Here is a 21,295-nt window from a genome sequence, read left to right as displayed (position 1 = left end):
AAGGATTGGGCCAATCCCCCAACGCGCAAGGTGCAAAAATTTCTCAACCTCCTAGCAATGTGCAAGACTCTACGGTAATTAATCTCCTCAAGGACATATCTTCTCGTCTTGTTGACAATGAGGCTTTTTACAGGGATTTGGAAGATCAAGTGGCCCAATTAAATCGCCAACAACAAGAGAGACAACATGGGTCTCTCCCGACTAACACCGAACAAAACCCGAGGCCCAAGAACCGGGAGACCGCACAAGCAATAACTCTCCGTAGTGGTAAGGGTTTGGAACCACCGGTTCCAAAGGCGATTCCAACCGCTCCAAAGGTAAGTGACGAACCGAAAGTGGTAAGCAACCTCGGTTCGGATCCGAAAACCATGACTTCCTCGGATAAGAATGAGAATGTTTGTGATCCAATTGGGGCTTACGTACCGAAGCTCCCGTTTCTGCAACGTCTTAAAAAGGAAAAATTAGATCACCAATATGGCAAGTTTTGGGAAATCTTTAAGAAACTTCACATTAACATCCCATTTGCGGAGGCATTGGAACAAATGCCCACCTATGCGAAGTTTCTTAAAGAAATCCTCACCAAAAAGAGGAAGTTAGAACATAATGAAACGGTAGCGCTTACGGAGGAATGCTCCGCGATTATAACGAATAAACTCCCACCTAAACTCAAAGATTTAGGAAGTTTTTCTATCCCATGCATGATTGGTAATGTTGAGTTTAGTAGAGCTTTATGTGATTTAGGTGCTAGTATCAATCTAATGCCTTTGTCTGTTTTTAGGAAGCTCGGCTTGGGAGAGCCAAAGCCTACCAATATAACGCTTCAATTGGCCGGTAGATCCATTGCCCAGCCAAAAGGAGTTGTGGAGGATGTCTTGGTGAAAGTGGACAAGTTCATTTTCCCCGCCAATTTTGTGGTGCTTGACATGGCGGAAGACGATTCGGTATCGATCCTCCTAGGACGACCATTTCTTGCAATGGGTAGGACTCTCATTGATGTCCACGAAGGTAAGCTTATCCTACAGTTGTAAGACGAAGAGGTAGTGTTTAACGTGTACAACTCCATGAAATTCCCGTCTCATATCATAGAGGATTGTAACTTTTTAAATTCCGTAGACTCTATTGATCTGTTTGTTGAGGATTTTTGTGATAGGTCTTCTGTGGAAACCTTTTCGGATACAAATGGTAATGAGCATTTGGATGAGGAGCCATTGAACAAGACGTTTGAATACTCCTCTGAGATAGAACAATGTTTGTTGGCAAGGAGCCAGTTCGAGGGTTTGGACCGGGATAGCAAATCAAAACCAAAGTCATCTCTCGAAGAGCCTCCGATTTTGGAACTTAAACCCTTGCCTCCTAATTTTAAATATGTGGTTTTGCAACCCCCTAATTTCTTACTTGTTGTTATATCTTCACTTTTGACAGAAGAGATGGAGGAAGCATTGTTTGCGGTGTTGCAAAAACACAAAGGCGCATTTGGATGGACCATTCACGACATTAAAGGGATTAGCCCCACCATTTGCACACACCGCAACTTTATGGAGGACGAAGTCAAACCCTCTGTGCAGCCGCAACGACGACTTAACCCCAATATAAAAGAGGTAGTGAAAGCCGAGGTAATCAAACTCCTCGACGCAGGTATAATCTTTCCTATCTCCGATAGTCCATGGGTTAATCCGGTCCAATGCGTTCCCAAAAAAGGGGGCACTACGGTAATGGAAAATGATCAAGGGGAATTAATTCCCACACGAAAAATAACGGGGTGGCGAGTATGCATTGATTATAGGAAACTCAATGAAGCCACCCGAAAAGATCATTTCCCCTTGCCGTTCATTGACCAAATGTTGGAAAGAATGGCGGGACAGAAATTCTTTTGTACCCTCGATGGCCTATCCGGCTACAGTAAAACCTTCATAAATTAATACTCGATAAATTAATAACCTCTTTAAAATAATAATTTCTTCTGGTCCCGACTTGGACCATATCACTAATTTTTTACTCGATAAATTAATAATCTCTATAAATTAATAAAATTTCATGGTCCCAACATTATTAATTTATAAAGGTCTTACTGTATATGCAAATCCACGTTGATCCTTCGGATCAAGAAAAGACGACATTTACTTGTCCGTATGGGACATTTGCATATAGGCGGATGCCGTTTGGGCTTTGTAACGCTCCCGCCACCTTTCAACGGTGCATGACGGCTATATTCTCCGAGATGATTGAGGATTTCATGGAAGTCTTCATGGACGATTTTTCTGTTTTTGGATCGTCCTTTGAAATTTGTTTAAGCAATCTTGATAAAGTCCTTCAACGTTGCGAGGACACTAATCTCGCTCTTAGTTGGGAAAAGTGTTAATTCATGGTTCAAGATTGTATCGTTTTGGGACACAAAGTGTCCGAGGAGGGAATCGCGGTCGATCCGGCCAAGATTGAGGTGATTGAGAAATTACCTCCTCCAATCAATGTTAAAGGGATCCGGAGTTTCTTAGGTCATGCGGGGTTCTATAGGCAATTCATTAAAGATTTCTCTAAAATAGCAACCCCCTTGACCCAACTCCTCTTAAAGGATGCGGAATTTAGTTTTTCCTCCAAATGTTTGCTTGCATTTAACACGCTAAAGGAAAAACTAATTAATGCACCCATCATGGTGAAACCCGATTGGAATCTCCCCTTTGAACTTATGTGTGATGCGAGTGATTTGGTTGTAGGTGCTTGTTTGGGCCAACGGGTGGATAAAATTTTCCGCCCCATTTTTTATGCGAGCAAGACGCTCAATGAGGCCCAACAAAACTATTCCATTACGGAAAAAGAGATGCTTGCTGTAGTTTTTGCTTTCGATAAATTCAGATCATATCTTGTGCTATCCAAAATTATCGTATACACTGACCATGCAACTCTCAAGTACTTAATGACTAAGCAGGATGCCAAACCACGGTTGATACGGTGGATTCTACTCTTACAAGAATTCGACATCGAAATCAGAGATAAAAAAGGAGTAGAGAATGTCGTGGCCGACCATCTTTCCCGATCACAAAGCGAGCAAGCCAAACATCCGAAAATCGTGGAGATCAAGGAGACCTTTCCCGACCAAACACTCTATGCGGTAACACCTCTACCTTGGTATGCCGACATGGCAAACTACAAGGCCGGTAATATTCTTCCCCCGCACCTTACCTACGAGCAACGTAAGAAGTTCTTTCACGATGCTAAGAACTATTTTTGGGAAGAACCCTATTTGTTTAAATCTTGTGCTGATAATATTATTCGTAGGTGCATACCGGAAGAGGAGGTCAATCATGTGCTACCCATGTGTCACACCCAAGAGCCGGGGGGCCATTTCGGCCCAAGTCGAACTATGGCGAAGGTTTTGCAATGCGGCTTTTATTGGCCTACCATGTCCAAGGATTCCCAAGACTTCGTCAAATCATGTGACGCTTGTCAACGGAGCGGGAACATCTCCCGTAAACATGAAATGCTCCAACAAGGGATCCTAGTTTGCGAACTTTTTGATGTTTGGGGGATAGACTTTATGGGACCTTTCCCTAAGTCGCATAACAACGCCTACATTCTCATGGCGGTTGACTATGTCTCCAAATGGGTGGAGGCCGTTGTCTTACCTTCAAACGACTCTAAGGTGATGGGAAAATTTATAAAGAAAAACATCTTTACTCGGTTTGGAACCCCTCGAACTATCATTAGCGACGGGGGTTCCCACTTTTGCAATCGCCAATTTGATCAACTCTTACATAAATACGGGGTTCCACACCGAGTTTCAACGCCCTACCATCCCCAAACTAGTGGGCAAGTTGAGGTTTCTAATCGAGAACTAAAACATATTTTGGAAAAAATGGTTAACTCCTCTAGTAAAGACTGGAGCCTAAAGCTTGATGATGCTCTTTGGGCCTACCGCACGACGTTTAAAACGCCTATCAGGATGTCACCTTATCGCTTAGTTTTCGGGAAATCCTGTCATTTACCAGTGGAGTTAGAGCATAAAGCATATTGGGCTCTGAAATTTTTGAATTTTGATGTGCAGGTTACAGGGGAACACCGTCTCCTCCAACTCAATGTCCTTGATGAACTTCGTCTAGGTTCGTACGAAAATGCCAAACTTTACAAGGAACGTACGAAGAAATGGCACGACAAGCACGTGCAAATCCGGGAGTTCAACAAGGGGGATCAATGTACATTGTCATCAATGTACACTCCTCCGGAGTAATCGAAATCCAAGGTCCCGACAATGCAACGCTTCCGGGTGAACGGCCACCTTCTGAAAATATACCGAGGCGGAGCTCTTCGACAACATGGCGAAGCCACATTCCTCCAAACACCGTAAGCATGCACACATCAAGAGAAAGTCGAGCTACCCCGACTCTAAACTTAGCCCCGATTTGCATTTTTCAAACCCTTTGTTTATATGTATCCTATCCGTTTTTCAGCTTATTTTTATTGTCTCTCTTTTTCTTTGAATGTATTGTCTTTTTCTTTCCATTTCTATCCTTCTAGCTCGTTTCGTTTCTTGTAAATTAAAAACCACAAAAAAACAAATCCCTCGATAATCCAAAGTGCTTACGCGGAGCGTACACACCATTACGCCCCGCGTAGCGAGTCTCTGACCCTGTTTTAATACTTACGCGGAGCGTGCCCACCATTACGCCCCGCGTAGCCGAGTCTCTGACCATGTTTTAATACTCACGTGGGGCACCGTACCTCTCACGCCCCGCGTCCTTGGTCCGGGCAATTCGCAACAAAAAATAAAAGGCCACGCGGGGCGTGCCCCATTCTACGCCCCGCGTGTCCTCGGGGAGTTGCGAATTGTAACTCCCCATAACACCTTTTTCTCTTCCCCAAACATTTTTTCCACTTCCACACTCCACCTCCTCTCACCTCCAATCCCATCACTTCTTTTCAAAATTTAAAATTCTTTAACTTCCCTCTACATTAATTTTGCCTTAACCACCCTCTTAATTACCCTTTAAAAATCATAAAAACATTAACCACCAATTAAAATCCATAAAAATTTAAAAACTCTTTGAAAAAAAACCGAAAAATGATTCCACTTCCTTCTTCCACGTGGGGCGTACTCCCAAGCACACCCCGCGTCCTCGCCATTCTCCCACGTCTTTTTGGCCAGGAGATGCGATACGCGTGGCGTGCTTCCTTGCACGCCCCGCGTGCCGTGCCAATTTTTGCATCAAATAAGATCAAGAGGTGGGATACGCGTGGCGTTGCCCGTTCACGCCCCGCGTATCCCTCTGGGAATCCGCATTTCACTTGGATTCCCAATCCTCCCCTATTTATACTCCTTCCTGTTTCATAACTCCTTCCCTTACACTCACTCTAACTCCCCATATTCCTCCTACACTCTTCCTCACTCCTCCCAAACCATGACCCAAAGCAAGAGAGCCGCTAGTGACCGTCCCCTGCGGTCCACTCGTGCCCGCTCTTCTCATTCCCAACATCACCAATCACCACCACCACCTGAAAGAGAAGAAACACCACCACTCACGCACCAATACAACGCCCCATTTCACCTCCACACGGAAGCGGAGGTGGTCTAGTACCTCACCGTCTCCACTTCCACTGTCATGGCCCTCCCATTTATCGATCGCAGTATTCTCGACCACTACGACCTCGATAGTGTGTTCGAAGATTGTCTACGCGCCCTTGGTTGGCGTTGGGGTTTTGTGTCCTATAGTCAATTGTTGCAGGATACAAACTTATTGTAAATGAATTGTTCTTTATATCATTTGTTTTAATGAGATATATGTTTTATAACTATATAAAGGCAATCCCTTTTAAGCACTAAATAAAGTCTAATAAAAGGAAATCTGTAAGTTTGTTTAAAGTGATTATAAAGTGTTCATACAAGCATGAAGTGAGACAAAACTTTATAATAAACTAATAAACTTAAAACCACCCCAAGTCAAGTGATATGTTTAGGATTGATATATCACTGTTGAGACTTGTATGTAACAATGTCTTCTGTCCGACAGAAAGCTGATCTCACAAGCTTCAGATATACAGATATCTGGACAGTTACATAGATCCGATGAAACGTTGTTCATTAGGATTGGGGATCCGATTTGAGATAACAGGATGGGTAGATTCATCCTTGTCAACTGTTCATCTCATTGGTATTAATAGGTATAACTAATCCTCAGACTCAAAGGAATGTTAATTGGTCATCCTGAATTACTGAATGTGAGACTTTGATCCTGTGGTCCCACGATCCTTAACAGAGATGACTCTGGGGTGTGAACTGCAAAGGTTGGGTGTCACAGGAAGTAATTTCAGGGTAGTTATACATTGAATTGAGCATTTATCACTCCCGATTAATGGGAGATACATCCAAGGATCGCTTGTGGAAGACTTGACTCTAAACCCTTGTAAGGTGATATCTTAAGAGTAGAAATACAGATTTCACTTAACCTATCTTTTTGAGTTGACTCGGCCAATAACAAGTAAAACGAACGTCTCGCTATATGTGACTTGACATTACCCATAGTCATAAGATTCAGTTCAAGGATGTAGTTGATAAAGGATCGTATTATACCGTAACTAATACGAAAGGGTTAACGACAGAATCAACCTGTCTTCTTAACGGACTCTGGGGGAATGATTACAGACTTGCCAATAACATACTTTGTACATCATTCCGTTATGCAAGGGATTAAATATAATTCTTGAAGAAATTAATTTAATAGGTTGCATACGGCCAGAAGTAGTAAGGACCTAATGGATCACACATAAGACTTGGAACCAAAAGAGAGATGGATATGATTAATAGATGGAAGCCCAATTGAGCCCAGTAAGGCCCAAATATAAGGAGGGGGCCGAAATTTGTATGTATTAGTAAGGGATTGATTTTATTCCATTAATCCTAATTTGATTAGGATTATGAATTAAATTAATTAAGAGATAATTTAATTAGCAGTTTTAATTAGATTAATATTCTCCTATTATTATCCAATTAGGTTATTTATTATTATCCTAAATATATTAGATATATAGTGAGATAATAATTAGGAATCCTTTTCCGAATTGGATTCCTATTAAGTAACCTATTCCTATCTAACTAGGGTTTAGATACAAGCTAATATATATACCCCTCCCTATAGTGAATTTCGACCAAGCCCTAAGCCTCCCCACTTGTGATTTTCGAAATTGCTTAGAGAGAGAGAGAAAAGATTCTATTCCCTAAGTTCGTGGACAAGAATTCATACGGCATTCCATCGATTGATTAATCTTATTCATCCCTCTTTCTCCTTGATCTTGTGTTGGTTAATTAGAGGCAATCTATTTTGGTTGCATCTCATAAGGGTTGATTCTATCTTAACCTCACCGTATTCTACTTTGCGGTTGGAACCTCAGAGAAGAATTGTGGGCGCTTCTTTAACAACGGTAGATTGTTCATCGAAAGGTATTCCTTCTTATCCCTCTTTATATGAAATAACGATTGACGGATCCTATGGTTAAAAGGAAATAGGCTAAAAAATTTATATTTCCGCTGCTATACCTTAGCCCTAATTTCCTTCAGTGGTATCAGAGCCATCGTTAAATCCGTTATTTCATATATGAAAATATAGAAGTTTTCAATAGGATTGAATAAATATTTATGGTTAGGATTAATTGACAAATAGTATTGATTAATTAATTCTAAAGATAAATAAAGTTTTGATTAATTGTTAATTGAAACTGATTATGCTTATGTTCCTAATTATTTCGATTTATAATCATTATAACAAAATCTATTAGTTTTATAGTTAGGTTGATAAAATTAGTTTTATTAATTCTAAATGATAAAACGGAAATCTATTGTAGATTATCCTATTTCTGAAAACCGTTTTAAAATTGTTTTAGAACTGATATATATATAAATATATATATATATATTTAATATAAAAAAAATATGACAGCAGCCCGAGTCGCGCCTCACGGCGCGACTGGCCGCTGTCACGCGGTTGCTGCCTCGCGGCAGCAGCCGCGTGCGGCGCAGGGGCGCCGCTGCCGCAAGGCGGCAGCGCCCCGCATGCCCTAAGGGCTGCTGCCAATCGGCAGCAGCCCGCCCTCGGGCCCGGCCCGATACCCACTTGATTTTAAAATAGGTTTAAAATCATTTTATGTTAAATGTATATATATGTTTCATAAATTAATAGTTTTCTGTTTTGATTATCGAATGAATAATTCGTTTAAATGTTTGTTTTTACCAATATGTAAATCAAAGTGTTAAATGAATTAAAATCAAAATAAATGGGACGAGCATAATCAACGTTTTATATGGTTATATTGATCTAAGGATTAATATAAAGATACAAAACGATTAGAAGTAAAATTGGATGAAAGTTAATTTGACGAGTTAATGTGATTAACCTAAATATTACATAAGCCGGTTATGTAATCAACCAATTAAATTTATTTAATTGAGTCTATGCATGTTTGGAGTTATGGACATATTTGGACCCTCTTTTAGTCTTTTGGTATTTTTGAAATAGGGTCTGCGCGTCCTGCCTTTCTACTATCTATTGTAATTTCTCCTCTCATCTGATTCCCTTCAATTCAATTGAAGTTTTCTTATAGTAGTATAGAAATTAAAATGTAATTCCAAGGCGCCAAGGAGAAGACGGAGGACCTAAAGAGAAATATGTAATAGTTAGTATTTCCTTAGGTTTGGCCTTTTATTCCGTCTCTGGCTCGACGGAATAATTTAGATGATGTGTCCATAGCGCCAATGTATGTGAATGTATGTATGTCTGATGTATGCTAAAGCAAATCAAGACTAAGTTAGATTATGAGACTTAAATAAAATCCCTCATTAAAAAGTTAAGTAAATAAGTAAGTTATTAAAATCGGTTGCCCCTCCCTAATATTATAATTCAGCCGGCAGTACTGGGGGCCTTTGGGTTGTTGAGTAAACTCAAGCTCGGGGTCTTATGTTAACACCTGAATTATCAAAAATTATTTTTCATGAATATGGGGTAATACTTAAATTAGATTATGATAATTGGATGAGTAAACTCATGTTGTCATAAACTAATGGGCAAAACGGTTGGGATTAATATGAATAGCATATTAGTTACTAATGTGGTTAGTAACCCAATAACCTAGGAATCACATTAGAGATGTGATTGATTATATGAATCTACCTAATGAATGAGACTAGCTTGTTGAGTAAACTCAAGGCGAAATCTCAGGAGTTAGGATCCTAGCTCACTAAAGGATTTGTGAAATTCTTCGAATTAATATGGAGGGTTATTAATTTGGCAAAATAGTGGGAGCAATCTGAAATAAATTAAAAGGCCTATAATTTTAGATTGTTAAACTTTGAAGCAAATGAATGACATACGTTTACTCTTTCTCACTCTCAGGTTTTGTTTAAACACACACTCTTAAAATCATGACTAACACCGATCTGCGTTACATCCTTACCGATAACAAATTGGATGGTTCAAACTTCACCGACTGGTTTCGTAACCTCAAAATTGTTTTGAAGTTCGAAAGGAAAGGGTATGTACTTGATACACCGATACCCCCTTACCCAATGGATGATGCTCCCTACCAAGAGGTTTATGCTTACTTGAAGCATAAAGCTGATGATGATCAAGTAGGGGACATCATACTTGCATCATTGACACCGGAAGTTAAAAGGCAACTACATTCAGATATGGATGCCTCTTCCATGGTCAAGCACCTTAAAGAGCTATTTGTGATAGAAACTCGGTGCGAGCGCTTCGAAATAACCAAAGAGTTATATAAAAGCAAGATGCAGGAGGGCACATCTGTGATGTACATTGTGCCAAGATGATCAGCCTCATAACCAAGTTTTCTAGTATTGGAGATGCGATGGACCATGAACTAAGTGAAAACTTACTTCTACAGTCCCTCCCTGAGAGCTACTCACAGTTCATCATGAACTATCAGATGAGTGGCTTGCAAACCTCTCTTGTAGATCTTGCACATATGCTCGAGTCAGTCGAGCCCATTATAAAAGAAAACGAGGAAATGTTGGCCCTTGCTATTGAAGGATTGAGAAAAAGGAAAGGGGTCGCTCCCGATCCAAACCATCTTGATAAATGCATGGGGGCTGTGCTCACCGAAACAAAGGGAAAGGAACCAAAGAAGCCCAAAGGAAAGTGCTACTATTGTGGTGACTTAGGGCATTGGAAGAGAAACTGCGTGGAGTACCTAACCTTCCACGAGAAGGAAAATAACGGTGCTTCAGCATCAGGTATGTTCTATATTGAAATAAATACGGTTTCATTGTCTGAATCTTGGGTACTTGATACCGGATGTGGATCTCATATTTGTACAAATATGCAGGAGCTAAAACAAACTAAGGAACTAAAGAAAGGAAGCATAAACTTGCGAGTGGGAAATGGAGCAAGAGTTGCCGCCCTCGCAATTGGAGATTATGTTTTACTTTTGCCCTCTGGGCTTGTAATAGAATTAAGGAATTGTTTATACGTTCTTGAGATGTCTCGTAACATTATTTCTATTAGCCGTCTTGTTGACGACGGTTTTCATATTTCAATAAAGAACAATAGTTGCAATTTTTATAAAGATTCGATCTTTTATTTTTCAGGAATATCACAAAATGGGATTTATGTGTTAGATGATAAAACTCCTGTTTTTGCAATTGATACCAAAAGACATAAGCTAGATAATTCAACTTACTTGTGGCATTGTCGTTTAGGCCATATAAACAAGAGACACATGCTAAAGCTACATTCAGATGGGCTTATAGATCCAATCGATTCTGAATCATTGGAAACATGCGAATCATGTTTAAAAGGTAAAATGACAAAGACACCCTTTAGCAATAAAGGTGAGCGTGTATCAGACACTCTAGGACTCATTCATTCAGATGTATGTTGTCCTATGTCAGTCCACGCAAGAGGAGGATTCAGATACTTCATTAGCTTCATAGATGACCATACTCGCTATGGTTATATCTACTTGATGAGGCACAAATCAGAAGATTTTGACAAGTTCAAATGCTTCAAGAATGAAGTGGAAAATCAATTAGGAAAGAAAATAAAAACACTTCGATCTGATCGAGGTGGCGAATATCTTTCTGATGATTTTCTGAATTATCTAACTGAATGTGGGATATGCTCACAATGGACACCTCCCTACACACCACAACACAATGGTGTATCCGAGAGGAGAAACCGTACCCTATTAGATATGGTACGATCCATGATGAGCATGGCCTTACTTCCAAAGACGTTCTGGGGCTATGCCTTAGAAACTGCCCTCTTCACCCTAAATCGAGTACCAACTAAATCCGCTAGTTCCACGCCATATGAATTGTTCGTTGGTAGGAAACCCGTGTTCTCTTTCATGAGAGTATGGGGTTGTTTAGCATATGTCAAACGCGTTGCGTCCGACAAATTAGATTCTAAATCTGATAAATGTTTCTTCATTGGATACCCTAAGGAAACCATGGGATATTACTTCTATCATCCAGATGATCAGAAAGTGATCGTATCCAAACACGCAACCTTCTTAGAGAAAGAGTTTCTCGAAGAAACACAAAAGGGAAGCGTGATTGAACTCGATGAAGTTCAAGAGGAAGAAACACCGACTGAAACAACGGAGGCGGTCGAGGTACCCGAAGAAGTCCCATCAGATGAGACTCTAGTGGCACCTATTCGTAGATCACGAAGAGTTCGTGAACTCCCAGTTAGATATGGTTTTCTAGTGGGAGATGATGACGAGGTTCCCGTATTAGACGACGAACCCGAAAACTACGAAGAGGCTCTTACTAGTCCAGATTCTAAAGCATGGCTTGAGGCCATGGAATCTGAAATGGATTCCATGTATACTAACCAAGTTTGGACTTTGGTTGATCCACCCGAAGGGATAAAACCCATTGGGTGCAGATGGATCTTCAAAAAGAAGACTGACATGGATGGAAAGGTTAGCACCTACAAGGCTAGGTTGGTAGCGAAAGGATATCGTAAAAAACAAGGTGTTGATTATGACGAAACCTTCTCTCCCGTTGCTATGTCCAAATCAATCAGAATCATGCTTGCAATTGCCGCTCATTTTGATTATGAGATTTGGCAAATGGATGTGAAAACAACTTTCCTAAACGGAAACCTGCTTGAGGATGTATACATGATGCAACCTGAAGGTTTCATATCAAAGGATGCAAATAAAGTTTGCAAACTTTAGAGATCTATTTATGGACTCAAGCAAGCATCTAGAAGCTGGAACAAGCGTTTTGACGAAACCATAAAACAATTTGGTTTTGAACAAAATTGCGAAGAAGCTTGCATTTACAAGAAAGCAAGTGGGAGCTCTATAGCATTTCTCATACTATATGTGGACGATATACTGTTAATGGGAAATGACATTGCTCTATTACAGTTAGTGAAAATATGGTTATCCGGTAACTTCTCAATGAAAGACCTCGGTGAAGCAGCCTATATACTTGGTATAAAGATCTACAGGGATAGATCACGTAGACTGCTTGGTCTTTCACAGGCTACATACATTGAAAAGGTGCTAAATCGGTTTAGCATGCTTGAATCGAAATGAGCTAACTTACCCATGGTACATGGAGTAAAGTTAAACAATCATCAATGTCCTAAAACTGATGATGACAAACGACGCATGGCTGTAGTCCCGTACGCCAGCGTGATCGGTTCGATTATGTATGCTATGCTATGCACTAGACCCGACGTAGCGTTCGCGTTATCTGTAACGAGTCGTTACCAAGGGAATCCGGGAGACGAGCATTGGATTGCCGTCAAAAACATTCTTAAGTACTTGAGAAGAACTAAAGATATGTTTCTAGTGTACGGAGAAGGAGATCTGAAAATACAAGGATTTTCAGACGCTAGTCATCTCACAGATGAGAATGATTTTAAATCCCAATCAGGATACCTGTTTATCCTAAATGGGGGCGCGGTCAGTTGGAAAAGTTCCAAGCAGGGAAGCGTAGCTTTCTCTACGACCGAGTCAGAGTACATCGCTGCTGCGGAAGCAGCAAAGGAAGCAGTTTAGATTAGAAAGTTCATTACAGAACTAGGTGTGGTGCCTGACATTGTCAATCCCATTACTCTGTACTGTGATAACAATGGAGCCATTGCGCAAGCAAAGGAACCACGGTCTCATAATGCATCCAAGCACTACCTAAAGCGATACCACATCATAAGAGAGATTGTGGCTAGAGGAGATGTGAGAATAGAAAGAGTACCTACAGAGGACAACGTTGCAGATCCGTTGACAAAGCCTTTAACCCAGAAAGTACATGATCGTCATTTAACTTCTACTGGGATAAGTTTTAGAAACAATTGGCTTTAGTCCAAGTGGGAGTATGTTGGGGTTTTGTGTCCTATAGTCAATTGTTGCAGGATACAAACTTATTGTAAATGAATTGTTCTTTATATCATTTGTTTTAATGAGATATATGTTTTATAACTATATAAAGGCAATCCCTTTTAAGCACTAAATAAAGTCTAATAAAAGGAAATCCGTAAGTTTGTTTAAAGTGATTATAAAGTGTTCATACAAGCATGAAGTGAGACAAAACTTTATAATAAACTAATAAACTTAAAACCACCCCAAGTCAAGTGATATGTTTAGGATTGATATATCACTGTTGAGACTTGTATGTAACAATGTCTTCTGTCCGACAGAAAGCTGATCTCACAAGCTTCAGATATACAGATATCTGGACAGTTACATAGATCCGATGAAACGTTGTTCATTAGGATTGGGGATCCGATTTGAGATAACAGGATGGGTAGATTCATCCTTGTCAACTGTTCATCTCATTGGTATTAATAGGTATAACTAATCCTCAGACTCAAAGGAATGTTAATTGGTCATCCTGAATTACTGAATGTGAGACTTTGATCCTGTGGTCCCACGATCCTTAACAGAGATGACTCTGGGGTGTGAACTGCAAAGGTTGGGTGTCACAGGAAGTAATTTCAGGGTAGTTATACATTGAATTGAGCATTTATCACTCCCGATTAATGGGAGATACATCCAAGGATCGCTTGTGGAAGACTTGACTCTAAACCCTTGTAAGGTGATAGCTTAAGAGTAGAAATACAGATTTCACTTAACCTATCTTTTTGAGTTGACTCGGCCAATAATAAGCAAAACGAACGTCTCGCTATATGTGACTTGACATTACCCATAGTCATAAGATTCAGTTCAAGGATGTAGTTGATAAAGGATCGTATTATACCGTAACTAATACGAAAGGGTTAACGACAGAATCAACCTGTCTTCTTAACGGACTCTGGGGGAATGATTACAGACTTGCCAATAACATACTCTGTACATCATTCCGTTATGCAAGGGATTAAATATAATTCTTGAAGAAATTAATTTAATAGGTTGCATACGGCCAGAAGTAGTAAGGACCTAATGGATCACACATAAGACTTGGAACCAAAAGAGAGATGGATATGATTAATAGATGGAAGCCCAATTGAGCCCAGTAAGGCCCAAATACAAGGAGGGGGCCGAAATTTGTATGTATTAGTAAGGATTGATTTTATTCCATTAATCCTAATTTGATTAGGATTATAAATTAAATTAATTAAGAGATAATTTAATTAGGAGTTTTAATTAGATTAATATTCTCCTATTATTATCCAATTAGGTTATTTATTATTATCCTAAATATATTAGATATATAGTGAGATAATAATTAGGAATCCTTTTCCGAATTGGATTCCTATTAAGTAACCTATTCCTATCTAACTAGGGTTTAGATACAAGCTAATATATATACCCCTCCCTATAGTGAATTTCGACCAAGCCCTAAGCCTCCCCACTTGTGATTTTCGAAATTGCTTAGAGAGAGAGAGAAAAGAATTCTATTCTCCAAGTTCGTGGACAAGAATTCATACGGCATTCCATCGATTGATTAATCTTATTCATCCCTCTTTCTCCTTGATCTTGTGTTGGTTAATTAGAGGCAATCTATTTTGGTTGCATCTCATAAGGGTTGATTCTATCTTAACCTCACCGTATTCTACTTTGCGGTTGGAACCTCGGAGAAGAATTGTGGGCGCTTCTTTAACAACGGTAGATTGTTCATCGAAATGTATTCCTTCTTATCCCTCTTTATATGAAATAACGATTAACGGATCCTATGGTTAAAAGGAAATAGGCTAAAAGTTTTTATATTTCTGCTGCTATACCTTAGCCCTAATTTCCTTCAGTTGGCACGACCATTTTCGTGCCCGCCATCTTGTGTACCCATCATTGGTTCAGGAATTCTTCTCTACCGTTGTTTCTAATGGTGTCCCCGGTGCCGCCCTCTTCAACTGCCGCCTTCACAACCATCCTTACTCCATTGACACGGCCTGGATCCGCTCACATTTCACCAAGCAAACGGAACCAGGCACCACCCATTGGCCCTCCGATGACACTGCCCGCAAATTCTAGGCCACTATCACCGGCTTAGACACATATGATGTATCCAACCTCCACCCGAGTAGCATCCGCGATCCCATCCTCTACCTCCTCCACCGCTTCATCAACTATTATTTTATGGGGAAGTCCGAGTCTAACAAGGTCAACAAGCTCGAGCTCTTGGATTTGTATTGTTCCGCGAATGGTCTCAAATTCGACCTCTCTTTCCTTGTTGCTACTATGATCCACCACATGCCAACCCGGAAGCGTGCCAAACTTGGGCTCGGGCATCTTGTCACTATTTTTGCCACTTCCGCCCTTGGCTCCGCCTTCACCATCTAGAACCCCGCCCCTTGGAGAAAAACGCCTTCAAGTCCCTCAAACGTCGTGCCTCCGGCCCGAGTGAGAGTTCGAGGGCGGGCGAGCAACAAGCGGAGGAAGGTTGGGACTCCGATATCGGACGCAACTTTAGTCCACCCCCCAACAATGACTTCAACTCCATCTACGCCCGGTTGGATATTTTAGAGGGAAACCAATGACGTGATCGGGCCCACTTCGACTCACGCTTCGACGCCCTCGATGCTTGCCTCGACGCTTCCGAGGCCCAAAGGCAAGCAGACTAGGCTAGCTTCGATGCCTTTACCCACACCCTCTTCACCCACTTCAATATTCACGGCCACCCTCCTCCGCCTCCACCTTAGTTCTCTTTGTTTTTAGTCTTTTATGTTTTTTTCATTTATGTGTGTTTTTCCTAACTCCGCCTGTGAGGGTCATTGGTGGCCTTTACAGCCGGTCCCATGCCGGACAAAGGAGGAGGGTTGCGGTAGGTTTGTGGCGGCCAACGTAAAACTTAGCCACATCTTATGACATGAACCATAATATAAATATCGTTGGGGCGTTCCCTACTCAGCGACGCGTTGCACTTCCTAGACCCGGGTGTAGTGATAAATGTGCAAGGGTTGCTAGGTCGTCGCCCCGAAGCGGCGCGCCACCCCAGGACCCGGGGGTGGTGTCAAATATGCAAGGGTTGCGGGTAAATAAACGAGTCCATGGTAATGGTAGGGGTAGGGGTAAGGATAGTAGGTTACGCTTTGGGACATGGAACATAGGTCCTTTGACAGGAAGATTAGCTGAAATAGTAGATGTTATGAAGAGGAGGAGAATAAATATAATGTGCCTACAAGAAACCAAGTGGGTTGGAGCCAAGGCTAGAGAGATAGCTTCTTGGGGTTATAAGCTTTGGTACTCAGGAAAGGATAAGGGTAGAAATGGAGTAGGTATTCTTATTGATAGGGAGTATATTGATGATGTAGTAGCGGTGTCTAGGAAGAGCAATAGAATTATGAGTGTTAAGCTAGTGATAGGGGATGAGGTTGTGAATGTCATTAGTGCATATGCGCCACAAATTGGATTAGATGGCTCTATAAGACAAGCTTTTTGGGAGGACTTAGAGGAAGTGGTGCAACAGGTTCTTATGGATGAAAAAATGGTAATGGGGGGTGATCTCAATGGACACGTGGGTTATAGGCGAGATGGGTTTGAGAGTGTTCATGGAGGGTATGGTTTTGGAGATAAGAATGAAGCAGGAAATGATATTTTGGAATTCGCATCAGCCTATGACTTGAGTATCATGAACACATGGTTTATGAAGAGAACATCCCACTTAGTGACTTATCGGAGTGGCGGTAATGCGAGCCAAATTGACTTCTTCTTAGTAAGGAGTGCTTGGAGAAAGAGTTATATTGATTGTAAGGTGATCCCTGGTGAGAGTACGACAACCCAACATAGAGTAGTGGTGCTTGATTTTCGAAGTAGGAAATGTATAAGAAAACAAACACCACATGTAGAGACTAAGATTAAGTGGTGGAAATTGCAAGGGGAGAATCAACAAAAATTTGTGGATGAGATGACCAAAAAAGATGTTTAGACTTGTAATATGGATATAGATATAGATTCGATATGGACTAAGATGGAGCATAGTATAAGGGAAGTAGCGAAGGAAGTTCTAGGGGAATCTAAAGGTAGCATGCCACCGGGTAAGGACACATCTTGGTGGACAGAAGAAGTACGACAAGCAGTAAAGAGTAAGCGAGAATCCTATAAAATATTGGGGAAATGTAGGAGTGATGAGAACTACGAAAAATACAAAGAGGCTAAAAGGGAAGTAAAGAATGTCATACGAGATGTTAGAGCAAAGGTGAATCGAGATCTGTATACAAGATTGGATACGAAGGAAGGGGAAAGAGACATATATAGAATTGCTCGGATGAAAGATAGGAAGACGCGAGATCTCGGAAAAGTTAAATGTGTGAAGGATGTGGACCAAAAAGTCCTAGTTGGAGATAAGGATATCAAGGAATGATGGAGGTCCTATTTTGATGACTTATTTAATGGAGATCGCAGACAAGATGTTGGAGATATAAGTATCCATCACGATATGATAAATTATGAATGCCTGCGGAGAATTTAAAAGGGTGAAGTCAAAATGGCATTAAGTAAGATGAAGTTGAAGAAAGCAGTAGGACCTGATGGCATCCCTATTGAGATTTGGAGATGTTTGGAAGAAAGAGGAATCGAATGGTTGACGACGTTCTTCAACAAAATTTGGAGAAACAATAAGATGCCATCAGAATGGAGGAAAAGTATTTTAATCCATTTGTATAAGAACAAAGGCGATGTCCAAGATTGTGCCAACTATCGGGGAATCAAATTAATGAGTCACACTATGAAACTTTGGGAGCGAGTGATCGAACAAAGGCTAAGGAGGACAGTGAAGATCTCGGAAAACCAGTTTGGCTTTATGCCGGGAAGATCAACTATGGAAGCCATCCATCTAATGAGACAATTAATGGAGCACTATCGAAATAAGAAGAAAGACTTGCATATGGTTTTCATTAACTTGGAGAAAGCATATGATAAGGTACCAAGGGAAGTACTTTGGTGGGCCTTGATAAGGAAAGGCATTTCGCAGAAATATATTGACATCATAAAGGACATGTATAAGGGAGCATGCACGAGTGTACGTACTAGTGTTGGGAAGACTGAAGAGTTTCCTATTACGATTGGAGTGCATCAAGGTTCCGCACTAAGCCCATTTCTTTTTGCCATCCTTATGGATGAACTAACAAGTTCACTTTAAGATGGTATACCATGGTGCATGCTGTTTGCAGATGATATTGTGTTGGTTGATGAGACGAAAGAAGGAGTGGAGAGGAAGTTGGAACTATGGAGACAAACTCTAGAATCTAGAGGCTTTAAGTTGAGCCGAAGTAAGATAGAATATTTGGAGTGTAAGTTTAGCGGCCATAGGAGTAGGGAGGCAGGGACAATCACCCTAGATGGGAGAGTTGTTCAGGCCTCAGATTGCTTCCGGTATTTAGGATCTATTATCCAAACGGATGGAGAAGTAGATGGAGATGTTGCTCATAAGATTAAAGCTGGTTGGTCGAAGTGGAAGAGTGCTACGAATTTCCTTTGTGACCCCGACATGCCTAATAGATTGAAGGGAAAATTCTACCGGACAACAATTAGACCAGCATTGTTATATGGTACGGAGTGTTGGGCAGTGAAACACTGCAACATCTATAAGATGTCGGTGGCGGAGATGCGTATGTTGAGATGGATGTGTGGTCATACGAGAAAGGATCGGGTGAGTAATGAAATAATTAGGACAAAAGTAGGGGTCACATCTATTGAGAATAAAATGAGAGAAAACCGACTAAAGTGGTTTGGCCATATGAGACGTAGAGCGCTTGATGCGCCGGTTAGGAGAACCGAAGAGTGGCAAAGGGATGTAGTGGTGAGGGGTAGGGGAAGACCTAAGAAAACTTGGCGGAGGGTGATCGAGAGTGATATGAGTTTACTAGGAATTGAGGAAAATATGGTAGTGGATAGGACGGAGTGGAGGTAGCGAATTTGTGTCGCTGACACGACTTGATTTCACGATTTTATATGATGGTTCATGTTAGCCGACCCCAAATCATTTCGGGACTAAGGCTTTGTTGTTGTTGTTGTTGTATGTGTGTTTTTCCTTTCCGTTTTTTTTTCTGTTTTTCTTTTATGTTTCGTTGCCTTTTCTTTTTTCGTATTGTACTTTCTTTAATTTTCCTATATATATATATATTTTCCCTTTGTATGCTTGGTGTTTGGTTGCATTTATTTCTTTCCGTGTTCGTTATATGCTTGAGTTAATAATGTGTGCGCAGGGCATGCCCCATTCTACGCCCCGCGTGCCCAACCTTCTGCCTTGCCAACTGGCCTAGAGCTCGGCCCATGCGGAGCGCCCCTCTAAGTGCGCCCCGCGTATCCGTGTCTCTGGCCACACTTTCCTTAAAATGCATCTCCTACGCGGGACGCCCCCTGGGTACGCCACGCGTAGGATCTGACCTCTAGGGTCCCTTTTTTTAATTTAAATTTTTTCTTTTTGTTTTTGTTTTGTTTTCTTTTCTTTTTCGACGTCCTTGGAATAGACGTCATTTTAATAAACGCGGAGGGCCGTGCAACCCCGCACTCACCGTTTGTTTTGCACTAACAAAAACAAAAATAAAATCAAATAAAAAACAAAATAATTAAACTAATTTATTGATTCTTAAATTTATTCCGACACACTACCTCCCTCGGAAATTAATTAAAAGTTCCGTTATTTGTTCTTAAATGTAAAGACGTTAAATCAAAGGATCGGTGTAATTAAGAAATTTTAGTCTTGATTCTGAAGTTCGAGAATTTATGCAAAGCCTAGGTTCGTACTAAACAAGAGCATTGAGTCGTAACCCACAAGTTATCTTTATAATGAAATTTAAAAAGGCAATAAAAACGGGATGGTTGAAAGTTTGGCAAGAACGCGAAAGTACAAAATATAACCTGAAATTCTTGTGAGGTATTTTTGAGCCTAAAAGAGTTCGTACGAGAACTCTATTTTCTTTCACAACCTTTCGAGGGCTTTGACTTCACTCGACTCATAGAGTTTGCATCTAATACCGGGTTAAGTACACTTATTTTGGTAAAAAGGGCAATAGATGATAAAACAAACCCACTTAGGCTAATTCTTTTCTTAAATTATTTTTCTCGTTTTCATTAACCTTTAGGAACCCCCTCGAGCCTATTAACCAACTTCTTTGCTAAACACCCTTTTAACATTTAACCCTTTTCCTCTTGTTCAATCACCGACAAAATCAAATCGCACCAGAATTACCCAAAACAAGCCAAGGCCTTGATAAGTAAGCACCATAAGCTTTCGAAATCGTTTTTGTTCCGCTCTCGAAACAAAAAGGACACAATAAAGAGCAAAAAGGCATTTTCAAGCTCCACCCGAGCAATTTCGAATTATATTTTACGAACTCGCTAAGGTCAAAATAAAAATACGGTGCAATCATCAAAGCGGTGTTTGAACTCGAGTTTCTATAAGAAAATTAACCACTAAAAAGCCACCCACATTACAACCCCCTCCGGGTTCATTTTTAATATTGCCTAGACCATAACATAGGAGGAAAAGCCCGGATGAAAATGCAAACTCAAAGTGACTTCAAGTAAGTGCAAAGGAGAGTGCAAAAACACTGACCCACCAAGATTTGAGCGTAAGAGTGAAATCCCTTGGTGAGGTACTTTCGGGTTCTCAAAAGATAATCGGCCCCCGTTGATATTGCCTATTAAATTTGATCATGGAGGTTTCAAACAAGTTTTGGTCGCTCATTTGTTTGCGTAGGTACTTGCCGAAAACTTCGCGTAAAACTTTAGCTTTGGAATCACGCACTTGGTAAAACTAACCGAAGGTTTGTTTCTTAATCATCTCAATCCTTTGTCTTTCAACTTCTTTTACTTAAGGACAAGTAAAACTTTAAAGTCCGAGGAGGTTGATAGGGACGTTTCGCCCCTATCTTTTAGCGTGGTTTACGGCTTAATTTAGGAC

Source organism: Euphorbia lathyris, chromosome 3 (assembly GCF_963576675.1).
Source record: "Euphorbia lathyris chromosome 3, ddEupLath1.1, whole genome shotgun sequence".
In the NCBI taxonomy this organism is placed as follows: domain Eukaryota; kingdom Viridiplantae; phylum Streptophyta; class Magnoliopsida; order Malpighiales; family Euphorbiaceae; genus Euphorbia; species Euphorbia lathyris.
The sequence above is the reverse complement of the archived record's forward strand: the minus strand, read 5'-3'. Positions refer to the sequence as shown.